The 20,048-nt window shown below is 39.0% G+C and overlaps 1 protein-coding gene across 4 annotated transcripts in view; it reads left to right on the forward strand.

Annotated features, from left to right (window-relative positions):
• The window catches only part of PARD3B (par-3 family cell polarity regulator beta), a 616,262-nt gene that overhangs the window by 403,722 nt on the left and 192,492 nt on the right, over positions 1-20,048 (forward strand). The gene's annotated exons all lie outside the window — the stretch shown is intronic.

The following is a 20,048-nucleotide window of genomic DNA, read 5'->3' on the forward strand; positions in this document are numbered from 1 at the left end:
CCTCTAGCAAATGGAGACATACCAAGCCATACGAAATTCGTGTTCACCACATTCATTCAAAACAATCACAGTAGTTCATAATAATAATTTGTTAAGCATAAGGAGAAAAAGCTATTGATTAATAGTAGTTAGCCATGCCATCGTAAAGTTTTGGAAACTTTATAAATATTGAAGTAATTGATCATGAGTTAGTCCCCAATCATAGTCCAGGTTGCTATTCTTTACCTTTCCAAAGAATTAGAACAGAATGACTTCTATAGATTAGCAAAAAAAAATCCTCTTATTTCTAGTGCAAATGATATATTTTATTGGTCTATAGAGAGAGATTGCAGGTAAAGAAAGAAAAATAGGATGCACGCCAAATAATGGAATACAGGTTCAGGTATTCAGTCTTCAGATACTTACAGAAGAGACAAAGGCATAAAATAAAAGAGTTGATATAATTGTATGGGTTACAAAAGGTTTGATTAAGCTCATCATGGAACGCTCTAGAGAAGCTATTTTCCTCCACATTTGGTCAACTTAAAGTGCAATTTAAATTGTAGCAGTAGTCACAGTAACAAAAGGTACAATAAGATGTTCTGACATTGGAAAAGAAGTGTAGCAGAGCTGTTTAATATCTTTGCAATTGTTCAAAATGCTAATGTACGTTGTTCTTAATGGTTATGAGGGAGGTGTTAACTTTAGTGGAAGCAGAAGCTATAATCTCTGGTATGTTAGCGATATTGTCATTATTTAGTCTTAAGACTCTATTAAAGAGCTAGTAACACAAGTAATGATATCTAATGTGTATTTCAGACTCTTCTAACATTTAGAAATAAAATTGATGCATCCAAGAGGCAGCATATTACCACAAGAAGTGAAAGTTTGTACTTTTAGGTTGTAAATAAAAGTGATGATGGAGATAATTCAGATAAACAAAGCAGAAAATATTTTAGCAAAGGCCTGTTAAGAGTTTGGAAAGGAAAGGCTTTATCAGGGGAAAGGAACATGTTGAGGAGCTTGAAGATATGGAGAAAGCAGTGGATGTGATATATCTTGACTTTAGCAAAGCTTTTGATATGGTCTCCCACAGTAGTCTTGCCAGCAAGTTAAAGTAGTATGGAGTGGATGAATGGACTATAAGGTGGATAGAAAGCTGGCTAGATTGTCGAGCTCAACGGGTAGTGATCAACGTCTCAATGTCTAGCTGTCAGCCAGTATCAATCGGAGTACCACAGGGGATCAGTCCTGGGGCTGGTTTTGTTCAACATCTTTATCAATTATCTGGATGATGGGGTTAATTGCACCCTCAGCAAGTTTGCAGATGACACTAAACTTGGGGAAGAGGTAGATACACTGGAGGATTGGGATAGGGTCCAGAGTGACCTGCACAAATTGAAGGATTGGGCCAAAAGAAATCTGATGAGGTTCAACAAGGACAAGCGCAGAGTCCTGCACTTAGGAAGGAAGAATCCCATGCACTGCTACAGGCTGGGGACCGGCTGGCTAAGCAGCAGTTCTGCAGAAAAGGACCTGCAGAAAAGGACAGTGGACAAGAAGCTGGATATGAGTCTGCAGTGTGCCCTTGTTGCCAAGAAGGCCAATGGCATATTGGGCTGTATTCGTAGGAGCATTGCCAGCAGATCGAGGGAAGTGATTATTCCCCCCTATTCAGCACTGGTGAGGCCACACCTGGAGTATTGCGTCCAGTTTTGGTTCCCCCACTACAGAGAATCCAGCGGAGGTCAAAGAAAATTATTAGGGGGCTGGGGCACATGACTTACGAGGAGAGGCTGAGGGAACTGGGGTTATTTAGTCTGCAGAAGAAAAGAGAGAGGGGGGATTTGATAGCAGCCTTCAACTATCTGAAGGGGGATTCCAAAGAGGCTGGAGCTAGGCTGTTCTCAGTGGTGATAAATGACAGAACAAGAAGCAATGGTCCCAAGTTGCAGTGGGGGAGGTCTAGGTTGGATATTAGGAAACACTATTTCACTAGGAGGGTGGTGAAGCACTGGAATAGGTTACCTAGGGAGGTGGTGGAATCTCCATCCTTAGCCGACGCCACTTCCCCCTGCGGCCAGTGGAGCTGCGATCGGCCGAACCTGCAGACGTGGCAGGTAAACAAACCAGCCCGGCCTGCCAGGGGCTTATCCTGGCGGGCCGCGTATCAAAGGTTGCCAGTCCCTGCCTTAATCTATCTCTCTCTGCCTCAGCTCCCCACCTGTAAAATAGTGATAATATCACCTTCTCATTTCAAGGGTGTTATGAAGATAAATTAATTGTTTGTAAGCCACTGGGATACTATAGTGATGAGCACCATAGAAAAGCTCAGGAGGAAATTATTCTGTCTTGAAAACAGGGTTTGAACAGTGTGCACTAAATAAGGCCGTGGGTCACAAATTGAACGAAGAGAAAACAAAATATTGACCACCTTCTCACACATTGTGTGTGCGTGTGTGTAGAGAGGGTGGGTGAGTGGGAGGGCAGCAGTTAGGGTCAGACCTGGAAGCCAACTGATAGAGAATGTTGTGCTGTCATGCGAGCACTAAGGAATCAGAATGTAACAACGAGAGATTACTGGAAGGGGGAGCATTTATTTCTGAGAATGCTTGAGGATCTTATAAAGGACATTGTAAACTAAAATATCACACTTGTATCTCAAAATTTTATATCTACACCGAAATTTATATAACACCGAAAATTACCAGAACAGAAAGAGATAGGAGAAAAATATTTTTCCTCCCTTAATTCCTGCCATCAGTATTAGAAAAATAACTTTGTTGCCATAAAAGTGTTGTGGTGAGAGATCATGTCCACAACTTTTCCTCAGGCTCAGCAAGAGGGTGGTCACTGGGAACGGCAGCAGGGAAACTGAAGAGGCTACAAATAGGCATTTGCACTGAGAATGGGTGACCCAAAATACGTTGGAAGATGTTATCAGGCCAAAAAAAGCCATCTGGACATCAGCTGAAGAGTAGGGAACCCATATATACTGTTTAAAAGGTGCTCTTATCAAAAACATATTTCCCCAAAATAGACATTTTAAAAAAAATTCAAAATGACTGTTGTTTTTATACATATTGGAAATATCTTTATAGCTAAAAGAAAATGAAAACTAGAAGAAGAAAAGAATATGCAGAGAAGAACTTGCTGCAAATAGACTCAAAGAAATGAGTAGTTTGGCAAAGTCAGATAGCTAGACCTCACGAGAGTAGAGGAAGCAGTAATCAAGCTTACTCTCATGGAGTGTAGTTTGCAGGAGTGCCCTCACAGATGATGGTTGCACATGGTTATGTACTTTGAGGTATAGGATAATAATATTTCATGAACCACTGATAATCTGAGAAGGGGTAATTTTACACAGTTTTTAAAAATCTTTATGCTCTTATTTCTTTCCTCATGGTGTGAATTTCTTGAATAAATGAAAACAGAATTTACAGAACAGTAAAAATATTTTTGTGGTACTGGAAAAAGAAAAGCCTTGATTTCATGGTTATGGGGATTACCATAGCTTGACTAAAAATATTTTTTCTGGGGAACTAATATAGATGGCTTAGTGGATTGTTAAAGCAATGAAAAGCTTTTCACATATATAGTAGAACCTCGGAGTTACGAATACCAGACTTACTAACTGACAGTCAACCGTACACCTGATTTGGTACTGGAGATACGCAATCAGGCAGCAGCGGGGCAGGAGAGCAAATACAGTACAGTACTGTTAAACATAAACTACTAAAAATATAAATGGAAAGGTTAAAAAAAAGATTTGGTAAGGAAACTGTTTCTGTGCTTGTTTCATTTAAATTCAGGCGGTTAAAAGCAGCATTTTTCTTCTGCATAGTAAACTTTCAAAGCTGTATTAAGTCAGTGTTCATTTGTAAACTTTTGAAAGAACAACCATAACATTTGTTCAGAGTTATGAACATTTCAGAGTTATGAACAACCGCCATTCCCGAGGTGTTCGTAACTCTCAGGTTCTACTCATATGAATTCAACGCAGGCTATAGTTGTTAACATCTGACCTTTGTGGTCTAATTTATATGAAATGGGAAATGCTTTCTACTCTGTCTGACTTCTTTTGGGCAGGTGTCTCCTGACAAAAAGTAACACCAAAATTTGGTGCCTGTATTCCAAATGTAAGCAGAGAGACCAAGGGTAAGATTCTCAGCTGGTGTAAATTGGTGTCACTTCATTGCAGGATGTGGATATCTGATGATTTACACCAACTGAGGATCTGGCCCTTGGTCTCCAGCCCTAAATATGGTCCCTGGTGGTCTGGATGAAGGTCTATTAGGATAATATTTGTAGAACGGCCATCATCCACCCTTAGGTACATGAACTAAACAACCGTTTCAGTGTTCTCTGCTATTTATCTTTCATATGAATCATCTCACTTTAATGCGAGCAACAAACATTTCTGTGAACTGATTTTTTTTTTTAAGACCAGAAGGGATCATTATGATCATTTAGATTTGCTTTCTGTATTGCACTGACCTTAAAATTGCATCCAGTGATTCCCCCATCTTTGCATCCCAACAACTTGTGGCTAAACTATAGCATACCTTTCAGAAAGATATCCAACCTTAATTAACGATTTCAACTGAAGGAGAATTTATCACATCCCTGGATTAGTTGTAACTGTGACCTGTCCTCAAGGTTATTAATCATCCCACCAATATTAGTGTCACCTGCAAACTTTTTCCCTGAGTCAGGAAAACACTTTAAGTGCCTGGTTCAGTCCATTCCTTTTCAGTATTTAAGCACGTTTTACCAAATGAGGATGCTTTCCTAAATTTGGGGCCTTTAACTGTGCAGATGGATGGAAACATAGCACTCTCATACACACACAGAACTAAATGTTCTAAACTTTGCACAGGTGAAGTGCAGTGGAAGATCATGGTGAGTGACTACATATATTCCATGAAGACATTCGTTTGCTTGAAGTAGTAGTCTTGCCCGCTGTATTTAAACCATGTACATAGGTGTGAACTATGCAAAAAGGGAGGGGACGGAGAAGGAGATTCACTCTTTTGGAGCAACAGTCCTACCCACATAGTTATAATTTGCAGTTAAAACAAGTCTTAGCAGTACAGAACTGTGTATGTATTTGTCAGCTGTTTAAACACACAAGTAATTAGTAGTATGGTAAGGCTTATTTAACGGTTTTAAAAGGCAAACATAAAAATCCTCTGAATAATAATATTGGGAAAAGGCTGTAATGGTAATGGAGACAGAGGAGACTAACAAGAAGAGATTTAGGAAGGCTTAGCCTTTCAAGATGATATTTAGGGTTAGAGCATATTTTGTAAATGTGTCAGAGTGGAGTGGGTTTTACAAAAATACAGATCTGAGGAAACTAGCTTTATTTGGTCTCTCATTCTCTCTTGCCAATTTCTTTTTAAAAATAACTTTTTTATTGAAGGAACACATCATGACATAATACAGGCTATGGGGGAGCTACAAAACTCTTTTAAGAAGGATAGTACCATGTACCCAAACAGATGTAAAACACAAAGTAATACATCATAGCATTAAGCCTCAACCTTAATCAACATAAGGTAGCTAAGGAGGTATTTTTGTTTTATTTTTAGCTGAGGCTTGGTTTGTAAGCAAGTTGTGGATGCCAGCTAATCCCAATAAGGCTGCCAAATGTCATATTAGTCCATGTCTTTGCATATTGTATAATACTTTGTAAGACCTTCTGTTGTAGCTGCTTAGAAGAACTTTTTTTCTTTTTCTTTTTTTTTTTGGCCACTTTCTGCCTGATTTGGACATTTTTTTATAACAATTCACTTTCATGGAAAAAGCCACAAAATGTTTTTCATATTTTAAGGACGTATTAGATCAGTCTGCTCAGTACTAAAGTTTTTCTTAATTGACTTATTTTTCCCCCACACCCCTTTTGCCTTCCAGAGTTTACCCTTGTATCTTATCAAATTTGTCGGTTGAGGAGCATTTGAGAGTATCCCTTTATAGCTGTGGGTGGGCGGATGGACAGATAATTGCTTATTAATTGCTCATCTAAGTATTGCTAACAATGAATCTGAAATATGTCTGCATATTCTCTTGCCTGTGGAAAATGTTGTATAGGTGCAAGATTATTGCCAAAATTACACAGATCCAAATAAAGTTAGAGGAAATAAACCAGACATGGAAATTAAATTTCCCTTCTCCCCAAATCCTAGAAAGGAATCTAGTTCTCAGGCTATTTACATGCAAAGTTTGGAAGACTTTCTTCAGTCATTTCTGGTTATTGGTGAACGGGGAAAGAGTATTACGCTTCTGGAAAAATGTTCTTTTTCCACTCCTCAGTAACTCAAACATAGTTGAAGGGAGTTTTATTTATTTTTCCTCCGATTTCCTCCCCCCCCCCCGCCCCCCCCCAAAAAAACCCCTACCAAAAACAAAACAAAAAAACCAACAAGACTTCATCTCTGGGCTGGGACCATGCATGGAAAGTTTCAGGATAATTTCAAGAAATTGTCGAGCATTTAAAAAAAGAAAGAAAAAAAAAAAAGGAATTATAAAGAAAGTCCTAATGTAACTTCAGCTGTAGCTTCCAGGTATTAAGAAAGCTATAATAAAAATGCTTTTATCAAACTTTTTAAAAATTCAGATAATCTTTGTAGAACACAGAAGGGGATAAAAAGGACCTTCTTTTGATGAGGGCACTTTTGTTGAAAACCTACATAATCCTTTCCCAAATCTTTTGGACTTTTTGAGAGAGAGAAGTACCAGAGAGCCCCTTTTCTTGATTAATAATAGGTCTGATAAAATTCTGTATTTGCCAGTTTAAGAGCTGTATTTTTGCTTTAGTTTAGGTACACTGGCTTTTTTAACACTTTTCCAAGAAAAAATTATTTAATCTTATAAACTGTAATTTCAAATGCATCAATGTTTTTGTGAAGTAACCTGTGTATATGGGCCTCAAATGTAGCATCTTTTATGTCGGGAATTTAAAGGCATCTTCTGGCAAAAAGTGTGATAATTTCCCAGGCTGAAACTTAACCAGCACATTTCCTCATAAACACATGTAGATAAGTACAGAAAAATGGGTTTGCATGATTACTCTTGAAAATCTAGCCACAAATTGAGCCAAATTTAGATTTAGGATTAAGGGAGTTGAAATCAGTTATGTTCTTTGATTCTGTTTTGTTTTAAAGTGCAATGAAGATTAATTTGTCAAGGTTTCTGTACTACTGGACATACTAATTATTGCTATCGGTGATTTTGTTTACACTCTGGGATTACAGTTAAGGGGGTAGGTGGCTGAAATGTACTAGGTTCAACTGTGAGTAAGCGCTTAAGTCTGAAAATCTCAATGTCCACTGGAGCTTTTGTGCATAAGTGTTGCAGGGTCTTCACAGACAGAGGTGCATTTGTGTTTGTAGTCTACTAATCTAGAAGTGGTTTTCTGATAAGGTTAATGCCCACATAATTCCTCAGGGCCTTGACATAGGGTTTAATTGCCACTTGGCCAACAAATTTTTGTTTTTTTTTTCCTGTGTGGAATTCGAGGGGACCCAGCAATGCAAACTATTGACTGATGGAGGACAAACAAAGTAAATACAGTATTTTATGTTCTTTTAATTCAGGTCCAAGTGGATTTGGATTAAGTGTTTATTCAGTTTGCTGGCTGCTTCAGATGCTGTGGCATATTGATTCCTTTTATTACTAGCAGCCATTTAACCTGACCTCTCCCAGATCCAGTATTTTAAAAGCCATAAATTTTAACTTTACTTCTGAGCAAAGGCTGAAATGCTGTGAAAGCCTTTTTATTAGCCAAGCTTTCCCTTGCTCCGTGTTCATGTGTCACCCATGGCAACAATATTTAGAGCTTCTTAAATGAGAGTGGCTGTTGGGCAGTTACAGGAGAAGGGGGGAGCTGCAATAAAATGAACTCATAAACATCTCCAGTGTGTGGGATTCACTGATCAAGGAGCGGGCAGGTGTACATAAGAAACAGTTTATAAGCAAAGGCTTTCCCCCATTTATTTTGTTAGAGATTTCGTTTTCTGCTAGTCTTCTAATTCCTGCAGAAGAAGGGGGGAAAAAGGGATTATTTTATGCAATGATTTTTTTTTAATTGCAGGTTAAATCATCAGTAACATTGGAAAGTTTTTCTTCCCTCTCCTAACCCTGGCTTTTCTTTTATAATAATAATAATAATAATCTTCCCATGTTGCTATAATACCCTTGATTAATCCCCAAAATGATTCTTGAAAATTTTTAGCTGCAGAGCCCCATATCGGTATGTGTGTTTTTAAAAATGTGTCCAGACTAAAACTTACTGTACAAAATTGGCTTGGCACTTCTTAATTTAACCAATTGTAAATAAGACGACTGATTTAAAAGGATTTTTTTTGCATTCACATGCAAATAACTCAGAAACAGCTTCAATTAGAAAACACTGAAAAGCTAGAAGTTCATAATCAGATTTTTTTTTATTTTCTGTTTTTAATTTCAATATAGATATTTTATAAGGTATGTTTTAAAAAAATCTGATTGCAAGATCGGAGCCTAAGATGGTTAAGTGGTTACTCTGGCCCTGATTCAACAAACAGTTTAAATACATGCTTAAATCCCACTGAAGTCAGTGGAATTTAAGAATAGGCTTAACTTAAAGCATATGCTTAATTACTTGGCTAAATATAGATGGATTTAAATATGTGTCTAAAGTTAAGCATTTGCTGGAGTGCTTTACCAAATCAAAGCTATAAATATAATTTCCATGGACTTGAAGTCAATGGGATTTTTACCTTTGATTCTAATGAAATAACATCAGGCTCCATATTTCCAGTCCCTGGGGCAACCGTGCTTTGTGTCACTCACCAGATCTCTGTCTTGTTCTACACTGAAATATCCCCATTTGTGGACCTACTGTGCTCTACCATGATTAACATTTTGAAAAGATGTTCCACTTTCTTTCTTTCTTTGGCATTAATCCACATCTAATACAGAAAATTAGGGCAAGCTTTTCACATTGAAGTCATTGCAAAAGGGGCAGTGTTCCCCAATGTATAGATAGCCTAAATTTAAAGGAACAAGGAAATGTCACACTGGGGAAAATATGCCTGTCTTAAAACAAATCCATGTACCTTGTATTTTTCTTTTTTTTTCTTTTCTTTTTTAAGAAAAACTGCCTATTTTGCTCATTATCAGAGCTATGATTGTTTGAACAAGCGATTTCTTCCTTAGCCTATCAGCCCTTATTGTGTTTCACATGGGTAGTTCCCTGTGCCCACACGGAGCCATGTTGAAGCAGATGCAGGGGTCCTCCTGTGCATAATGCATTGCAGAATCAGGGTCTGAATTTGTTTCTGAGACAAGTCATTATTGTGGATTTGAGATATCTGTCATTTCCTTAGCAACAGACTGATATAATAAAAACAAGGTTATTACTTCACTGCAGTATCAAGCAAGAACAGAAGCTGAGTGAAAAGGCTCAAATGAAAATATTTGCACCTAAAGACAGGGAAACTGAAACTAGCAAAGTAAATGGCATTTTGTATAAATGTCCACTTTTTTCATATTTCTCAGTAAAAAGAAGTCTCTCTCAAAGAAATGTGTCATCTAACTGATTTGCCTTATTTTCCCCCGTAGCATCCTTCCTCCTACAGTCTATGAAGAAGCATCCTGCTGTGCTCAGAAGTAAAATTTAACATTCTAGATAGCCCCATGTTCTCACATACTTACAGAAGTGAAGTTTCGTGAGCATTGGGCCCCTCATTTATTGTGCAGCTTTGGTTTGGGATCAAAAAGGTTGTTTTAAAATGTCTGTGCCTTTGTAATCTAGATCGATTTATCGAAAGCATCACCTTCTCTGCTTATCTGTAGCATGGAACAGATCTGTGATTTTATCAGAGAGAGGGGAGAATTTAAGTAAACAGGACACTGGAATTCTTACTTCTCTTCAGTTTTGGACTGATCAATTTACAAAGAGCCTGAACTCGGAATCATATTTTTTGAAACCTGGAGATTTTCCAGTCTGTTCGGCCTTTCCCATATGCATTCTCCACTCGTAGGTTGTAACAGCTAAATCCTAGAAAGCATTTAATAGACATAAATCATCCTTAGGAGAAATCTCCTGTTTTGAAGACGGTAAAGTAGCTTAATTTATTCCTAGGGTCACACTGACGCAGGCCCCTAAATTTGCACCAAATGGGAAAAAAACACAAGTTATCTTGGGGTAGAGACTCAAATTCCTATGAAAACATTTTGCCGCTTGTAGTGCTGTGGTATAAAGTAAAAGGTTGTGTCAGAGGTTAAACTGTGCAATCAAATAAAGAAAGCTAATTATTCTAATAGGTGGCATCAAATTTTGTGATGAGACTAACTTAGTTTGTATTTTGTCTAAAATGTTCATCACAAAACTAAATATGTATTTGCTTTAAACTAAATTTCTTCTTAATTCATACTCTTATTTCTGTGACTGTGTGAAGCTCATTAACGTTTTGCAGAGATGTATAGAAAAACTCATATTTAGTGACTGGCAGTTTTTCTTCTTGAAATATTAACACATTGCCTCACAACTGCAGTATCTGTTAGTGGTAGACTGTCAAAAATGGCTACACCAGTGTTCGTTCCCAACATAGTATCGTCCTGCATTTCTGACTTATATCTAGTGACTTCATTAGTCTGTGCATTTCCTCCTCAGCTAATGAACAGCATCCTTTCCTGGCCTCCAAGATGTAAACCGCCATTATTCATGGTTGAAATTGTAGATCTTACAAGTATGAACTAATTTGCAATCATCATATACAGTAAAGTAGATTGAAATGTCAGTAAATCTAAGTCTGTAGCAAACTTTTTCAATCAGAGAATTTGTTAAATTCCCCGATGTGTTGATTTTTCTTTCTTAGATGTATCTGTCAGGTGTAACATTATTCAGCACTTGGTATTTCTGCTTCTAATTTAGGATACTTGGCTTGAAGTATAAACCAACTAGAAGATGCATGTTATCTCTTATTTGTGAGTGCAGGAAATTTAGCACATTTTCCTTGCTTTTATCAAGTCTTTCATAATGTCTTCCATGCTTACTAAATGAACCAGTGTTGAAAGGGCCATAGCATCATTAAGGTCTCTCTACAGAAATAGTCTCTGATAGCTACTCGCTTGAAAAGCACAAACTAAACAGTGCAATGACTTTGAAATCCCTCCTTTCCAAATCATTCTGAGCATCTGAGCAGTTGATGTTTCAGGAAGTTTGAGAGAGAGAGAAAGTCCTTTTCAACTGTATACATTGTGACGCCTACCAGAAATATATGTAATCATGTTAAACTAAGACTGTTAGCAAAAAAGTGAACATGAATTAACTGAGTCACTGTATAATCTTATGTGACCCTTGTGGACAGGGATCATAACTATCTTTCTGCTTTCTGAAGTGCCTAGCGCACCAGGTTGTTGTTAATGACAGCTACTTTTTCTTGTGACCTAGTGCTTGTTAAGAGGGAAACTTACACTTTTTTTCTTTTATACATCAATTTATTTAGAGGAGGATTTTCACTGGTTGCCTACCTCCACTTTTGCCTTTGGAGATCCTCCCCCTGACCTTAAGTTGACCAAGTCTGTTGTTCTTGTATACTTTACTATAGTTTGAATACTTCTCTGTGTGATTTTTGGGAAGCCTGAAGGCACTGTTTTATGAGCTTGATACCAATACCTTAAGATTCTGTACAGTTGTAAGCCTGCCTTACTCTCCTTGACTGAAAACTACGGTGCTTCTGTAATTCTGTTTTCCTTTCTGTATGCCAGCCTCAACTCTGCTGTATCAAGTTAAGAATAGAAATACATTGTCTGCTTATTGACTAGTGTAAATTAATCAGTTGACCAAACACATTTTTAGTTTAACATCAGCACACACATGGGTATCAGCAGCACAGTCATACAAAATTCAACCTATTCCATCAGTTCCTTTGCATGTAAGCAAAAGATCGAGGTCATATGCCCAAGTCCAGTCATGGCAAGTCAAGTTTGGGTCAGGTTATTCTCTGCCCAATGGCTCTGTAGTTGAGTAGTCTAGCTGCTGGGAGTGGTTTTGTTAACAATCTTCACATTGTCCCAGTTTCCAGAGGCGTAAATGGTAGGATATCCACTCTCCTTTGGTAAAAATTCTTTTTTGCCTGTTCAGCTATAAAAAAAACATCCTCACCATACACCATGCAGCAGAAAGTAGTAATACATATTCAGGGTTTCAGTAAATCTAATTCCTGACCATTCATAATCTAATACAATATTGTATTTAATAATTATTCCATTCCCTTTTCCCTTCCGTTTTTCCTCAAAAATGGTCATAACCACATTATAGCTCTAAATAGTCTCTCTTAAGCATGTTGTTATCATTTTTGTTATTATGAGGAATCACTATATAAAATTAATGATAAATACAAGTTCAGGCTGTTTTAGGGGCTTTTTTTATTAACATGGCCAATACAGGTTGATACCTCTTCCTATTTCCCCTCTTTCTTCAACCCTCTTCCCCCCACTTTTCTGGATGGCCACTTCTCCCCATAATAGTTGCATTATTTATCTATTTACCAGTCTTTTAGGTGGCTGGACAAGGGGAAGCATGCTTGAACCTGGTCTGTTCCCATCCAGCATAAGAGATTAAGGGGTAGGTTTGTTTGCATGTTGGAGAGAGAGAGATGGGATGTGAATGGAAATGTGTGACCCATACAAAGATGGAAAGGTAGTAACAGGAAAAAAACTTGTCATCTACTTGTATATCAAAGAAGAACAGAGTCAGTAATGGTATTGGTGTCAAAGAATGAATCAGGCAAACAATAAAGCTACACCTGACACCATTTCCCTGTTAAAGATAATCGCTTTGACCAGGGTCAGTAAGAGGGAAATTGCCCACCTAACATATGGTCCAGAATAAATGTTGGTCTCCAAGGAAAGAAATCACTGAGATCAGAAAGACATGACCTCCGATACTTTGGAAGTTAGCCTAGGAGGTAATTATTCGAGCCATCATGGAAAGAAAGAAAGATCTGTATAGCCTAAGCTAAATTTAGATCTTGGAATATTGCACATAAACACTGTCAGAATTATTCATTTTGAATTGGTCCTGTTTATAAGCTATTCCTGATTTTATTAATGTATTTTGTTCATACGTATTCACTGCATCATCTAGACTAGCAGTTTTCAACCTATGACTTTACACAAATGATTCACCTACACCATTCATTATTTGCTGTTTGTGATGTTTAAGTGGTCACCTAAGTCCCAGGGTATTGTTTCTGGAAGAATAATGAATGAAGAACCCACTTATTTGAACACAAATATCCTGGTCTACATGTGAGTTCAGGTATTCATAAGAAGAACAACCAGTACCCAAAGAACATTGTGGGAAAAAAACTGCTTATGAATACTGTATAAATAGCATGGACATTGTCAAACCAAACAGCCATTCATAACTCAGAGGATTTTTCACATATGCTGCTTATGCCATTTCAAACAGCTCTACTAACAGACGTTTTTTAAACTTAGTGTATTAGGAGCAAAACAGATTTATCAAGGGATATAAGAGAACCGATTCATCAGTAAGAAAAATCTAATAATAGACTATGACAATCTGAGTAAAGATGATCTACAAAGGATAATAGAGAAGGGTTCACCCACTTTTTGGACACTGCAGTTAAGTTCAGATCAGTCTATCACAAAAGGGTTGTGGCATCAACAGAAAGGGACCCGAGAAAGGTCAAAAATTGTCAGAAGAAAGGAAATATGTCCATAGGAGAGGAGATTTTAAAAATTAGGAATATGTATGTATGTATCTTAGATATGTATGTGTCTTAAGAAGTAAAGGGTTATAAAATAATGAACAGTTTACAGAAAGTAAATCAGGTGCTCCTATTTACCCTTTATCATACAACCAGAACAGGGGAACATCCAATAAAATGAAAACACAACAAATTTAAAACTGATGATAGCTAATATTTAGTACACAATGATTTAACCTGTGAAACTCATTGCTTCACTATTTGTGACCCAAATCTTAATAGGAATCAGAAAAGAAATAAGAAAAGGCGTACTTGTGGCACCTTAGAGACTAACAAATTTATTTGAGCATAAGCTTTCGTGAGCTACAGCTCACTTCATCGGATGCTGCATCCGATGAAGTGAGCTGTAGCTCACGAAAGCTTATGCTCAAATAAATTTGTTAGTCTCTAAGGTGCCACAAGTACTCCTTTTCTTTTTGCGAATACAGACTAACACGGCTGCTACTCAGAAAAGAAATAGGTATTTACATGAACAATAAGAATATCTACAGTTATTGCATAGGATGGATTTTGTACAAGGGATATAAATTCTCATGCTGCATCATATAAGCCAATCATAAATTGCTGGGGGGGAGCAGGTAAAAGGAAAACTTCCACAAAGAGCAGTCTATTCCATAATTGTTCATTATGGGTTTTTGTGCATCTTAAAGCATCTGGTAATGGCCACTCTCTGTGAAAGGATACTAAAGTAGAGGGGTCATTGGTCTGCCTATTTGTGGCAGTTCCTACATCTCTTAACAAGTAGATTGACTAGCATGATTGTCACAGCCTCACAAAGAAAGATGAAGGAAATAAAAACTGAAATGGAAAAGGTGTTAACTGTAAAACTGTCTGAGAGTTAGACCTAACTCTTCTCTTAAAGTAAACACCTTCACTAAATATTCCCATTTTAATAAGGGAATAATTTAATAATTGATAGCACCATCATCAATAATGAAAAATTTAATCAATGTTCATCTGGATTCAGATATTCTTTCATTGGCAGATTTTAGTCCTAGAGTGGGAAGTTCCAATGTTGCCAATGAAATCTCAGACAAAATGATTATAGCCCGAGGAAAAGGGCAACTAAATGCTCAACTATTAATCTGTTCGAGAAGGGCCTTGATAAGCTTTTGAATAAATGAAGATACCTTTTAAAATGACAGAATATGGGGAGCTCACAGATGAAATTTCACTTTCATTTCTAGTGAGTGGGAAGTCTAGTTAATCTTTAGTATTTCACCACATCTTTTGAAGGTAACACAATATTTTATAATATTAGGCCATGAAATGAGCACAAGCTATTGAACTTTTGCTTTAATTTTAGGGATATTAGCAACGATTTCAATTATTTAATGAAGCATTTGACTGACTTTACTAGATAAATAAATAGTGTTCTGGCTTTTTTTCTTTTTGAACAGCAAACCTAAATCACTGCATGAAAGTGACTAAGTGTTCTCCTTGGGAAAAAAAACAGGAAGTTCCTAGTTATTGCTAAAATTAATTCCTCAGAGGGACTTTCACGGTAGGACAAGCTGGCAAAATATAGAATGCTTATACAAAAAGTTGCATACTTTGCCAATAACTTTGTGTTTCCCATGCAATTGTTGAAGATTAAAGAGTCTTCTCTCACAACCCAGATTGTACTGGATAACATGGAATCATGTAAGAAAGACTGCATCTTAATATGTGCACACAAACTGTCTGAGGGGGGTGGTGGGATGGGCAAGAGGTGTTGGGTAGAGTGATGGGCAGGAGTTCCATAAGGTGGGGTATAGAAACATGAGCAGATGAGGGGACAGGGTTAAAAGCTTGGGGACGGGACAAATTAAGGTTGTACAAGTAACTTTAATTCTGGCATTTTCTAACTTCTGAGTGCTTGACTTTGCAACATGAACAATGCTCTCTCTCTACGTAAGTGACTGCATTTAAAAAAAAAAAACTTAAAATTTAAAAAATAACCGTCGTTTCTTTATATGGAATTATATTGACACACACACACACCCCCCCCCGCACATGGGTCATCTGTAGAGCTGCAATGTTATATCCATAGAACAGTCTTCTATCACTTGAGCTAATGGAGCAACTGGTAGCAGTAGAAGGCTGTTACCTTCTGTGTGGACAGGGGTGGAGACATACACTTTGCCGGTTGGCTTCACAGCTGTTTGCTACACAGTAAAGGAGTATAGAGATTCCAGAATAGTGGGTTCAATTCCAAATTCTGTAACGGATTGCTCTCAAGGGGTTACAGAGTCATCTTCTTGTGTCCCCTTCTGCTTCCATCCCAGCCCTTCCTACCTCTTTCCCCTCCTCTGTTGTGCATCCCCTTTGCCCTATTCTTGTTCCTATCCTCCTCCCAGGTTCCTACCCTATCTTTCTCCAGCTTCTGCCTCTATCATTTCTCTTGTTCCTGTCCCCCATCTGCTCCTGTTTTTTAACACACTGCCCTACTGAGTTCCTGCCTGTCATCCCACCCTCTACTTTTCCCCCTCCCAGATCCCATTCCCTACCCCTCTGCATTTGAATCAGACTGTTTCTTCATCATCATCATTAGTGCCTAGGCACTGTGCTGTAGGGTAAGTCCTCCAGGGAGTGTAGAGATGTCACACTTGTACCTTCTTCATGCAGTCTTTGATTCCTTGGCACACTTCCTGCTGGTGCAGAAACTAGGCAGCCCAAGTTGGAGCAGTTGCAGGTTGCAGCTACACAGACCAGTAAGGAGTTCGTTACCTCTCTGCTGTTCATAGTTCCTGTTCATAATAAAGAGTGTATCTTGATGCCACTCTGCTCAGCAGTGAGATACAATGTGGTGCCAGGAATGGGGCACAGCGTGCTGGAAGACCTAGTGAGAGATAACATTGAACTGGCTATTACAGAGCATGTGCAGCTGCAAGTGACTCCTCCACCAGCCATGAGAATCAGTGGAAAAGCTGAATATGCCTTGAAACAATTCAAACAGCAGTATGAGCTGTGTATGAAAGCCACTGGGGCAAATAAACTGGAGGATGAGCAAAAGATTGATCTGCTCTTAACAGTGGCAGGCACAGAAGCCTTAGATGTATACACTGTGTTCCATACAGATGGTGGTGGGGAAGGAGAGAAAAGCTTTGCAGAAAAAATGAAAATGTTTAAGGATCATTTTGTTCGTAGAAAAAATGTACTGATGAAAGAGATGTCCAGGATGAGACCACAGAATGAAGGGGAAACAACAGAGGAGTTTGTCAGACTTAAAACTAAAAAGTCAGTCCTGTGAATATGGAATATTAAAAGACTCTCTTTAAAGACCACATTGTTCTGGGGTGTAACAAAAACAAAGGCTATGAACAGTTACTAAGGGAGATGGATTTGACACTAGAAAGAGCAATATGTGTATGCCAAGCATTTTAACAAACAACAACAAAGCCTAGAGAAAGACACACACCACATAACTGAGAGTACCAGAACTTAACCAGCAAGGGAAAGTTCACAAAAAATAAATTGGCCAAGGACGGGCACATGGAAACCAAGAAGCAATGCCAGCGATGAGGCAACCAGCATATGTATAGGAAATGCCCAGCATTCAGGCAAATATGTAGAAACTGTAATAAACCCAACCATTGTGCTAAAATGTGCAGAGAAAGTGCACGTATTGGGTGCAGAAAGGAATTCCTTAAGTGAAGAGAGAAAGCTGTTCTTAAGCACAATATTGGAGGAGGCTGAAAACTCAAAAGATTGGCTAATTAAAATGTGCACAAATGGTGCTAATGTGAGATACAAGGTAGACACTTTTCAGAGTAGCAGCCGTGTTAGTCTGTATTTGCAAAAAGAAAAGGAGGACTTGTGGCACCTTAGAGACTAACAAATTTATTTGAGCATAAGTTTTCATGAGCTACAGCTCACTTCACTGGGGCACCAGTAAATGTGATAACAGAAAATGAAATTGAGATGCAAGGAGCACAAGAACGTGGGATTTTGAAAAGTGTCCATGAAAGACTACAATGGAGGAACAATTCCAGTGCTGGGAGAAAAGGAGTACTTGTGGCACCTTAGAGACTACCAAATTTATTTGAGCATAAGCTTTCGTGAGCTAGTACAGACTGATGCTTCAATACAAAGGGAAAACATAAAACAAGAGTTTGTGATAATGCACAGAGACAAGCAACCGGACTTTTGCCTACACACAAGAGATGTTTAGTATACGTCCTCTTAACAAGACCATAGTCAGAAAGAAAACATAGAACTGGATATTCAAGTATTGCTATATAAAGCTGTATTCCCAGGAAATGGACGTCTCCCAGTAATATACAAGATACGGTTAAGAGAAGATGCAGGACCTGTGGTTCATGCTACATGAAAAGCTCACCAACCTTAAAAGGGAGGCTAGAAGAGGAGTTGCAAAACATGACATCAAATACTATCATTTGGAGAAAAGAAGAGTCAACAGGTTGGATTCGCTCTTTAATAATTGTAGAGAAAAAATGGCTGTGTTCAGACCCTAAGGAGCTGAACAGAAACATAAAAAGAGAATACTCCCAGTTGCCCACAAGGATGTGAACTGTTGTCTGAAACGGCAGGAGCCAAATTCTTCAGCAAGTTAGATGTATCGAGGGGATTTTGGCAAATCATCTTTTGAACACTGAGAGCTCCAAGATCTGCACTTTCAAAACAGAACTTGGCAGATACTGCTTCCTAAGACTGCTTGTTGGTGTATGTTTGGCTCAAGAAGTATTTCACCCTACAATGAGCCATTTGCTAGAGGGTCTGGCAGGCATAAAAATGTAATTGATGATGTAATAATTTGGGCCAATTCTGTCATTGAGCATCAGGAATGAGGAGAGTACAGTAAATTGTCAGAGCTAATAACCAATTGAATAAGACCAAACGTCAATTTCAAACAACAGAAATTACATACTTGGGAGAGATTGACTTCCGAGGGGAGCTTTCCGATCAATCAAAGATTCACGTAAACCTGAACACGACTTTTATGACTTTCCGTATAGTCGGAGTGTCAAAGCAAAAACTCTCACAAACCACTGACTGCACTACACAAAAAGATGCTTGGAGAAGCACCACCTATGGTACAGTAACTGTTTTTGAAAACGAAAAGTATGATGTAACTCTGGAGTGCCAGTTGTTTGCCAACACAGGTGTCAGCTTTTTCCTTTCCCTGGGGGTGCCCAACCCCGCTCAGCCCCAGGCCCCACCTGCACTCCACCCCTTCCCCCTAGACGCCGACCCAGGCCCTAGTCCCACCCACCCCTTCCCCCAAGATGCTGCCCCGCCTCTTCCTTTCCTGCCCAGTTCCTCCCCCTCCCCCGTTCCTCCCCTTCCCTGCTAGTGCCTCCTGCATTCCGCGGAACAGCTGATCGTGGCGGGCGAGAGGCACTGGGTGGGGAGAGGAAGGAGTTGATCAGTGGGGCCACCAGTGGGCAGGAGGCGCTGAGGAGGGGGCGGGGAGGGGCTGGCTGCCAGTGAGTGCTAAGCACCGACTAATTTTTTTCCATGTGTGCTGGAACCCTGGAGCACCCATGGAGTTGGCGCCTATGGATGCCACATTAGTAAAGCCAGGCACTCTCCCAAGAGCACAAGCTCCATCTGACAATACATAGCCTGGAACAGACAGTAAACACGCACGTGAACGTGACAAGTGGCAGGTATATGGGAAGAATTGTATACAGAAACAGTTAAAGATCAAATGCTGCAAGGAGTGATACAAGCAATAACCAAAGGAGTCAAAAATCAACCCTTCCCTCCTGCATACCCCTACTGTAAAAAGGAGGTTTCAGTGATCTCCGGAGTGCTCTTGAAGGGAACACAGATCGTGGTTCTCCAAGGGATGAGAAGGAAAATATTGGAATGAATACATGGAAGCATACCTGGGAATAACCAAATCAAAAAGGAGAGCTAGCGAAGTTGTTTTCTGGCCGCAGATGAATAGTGACATTGATGGCAAGCAGCTGTGGCACATGTCAGAAGTACAGAACTCCTCTACAACCGATGTACAAATACTCCATTGCCAGATAAAAACAAAGGATGACCAAGGCTATGGCTACATTACAGCATAAGTCGACATAAGTTATGTCACTCGGCATGAATTAGCCACCCCCTTCCCCCCCGAGCAATATAACTTATGCCAGCTTAAGCACCGGTGTTGACAGATGATGTCAGCGGGAGAGCTTGATTTCGCCACTCGTTGGGGTGGATTAAGTAAGCGTCAGAGGTCTCTCCCATTGGCTTAGAGCAGCTCCACTAGAGAGCTCTCTAGCGTAGCCATAGCTGAAGAAGTCTGTCGATAGTGAGGAAAGGACTGGGAAAGCACGATCA

Source organism: Chelonia mydas, chromosome 11 (genome assembly GCF_015237465.2).
Source record: "Chelonia mydas isolate rCheMyd1 chromosome 11, rCheMyd1.pri.v2, whole genome shotgun sequence".
Taxonomy (NCBI): Eukaryota; Metazoa; Chordata; order Testudines; family Cheloniidae; genus Chelonia; species Chelonia mydas.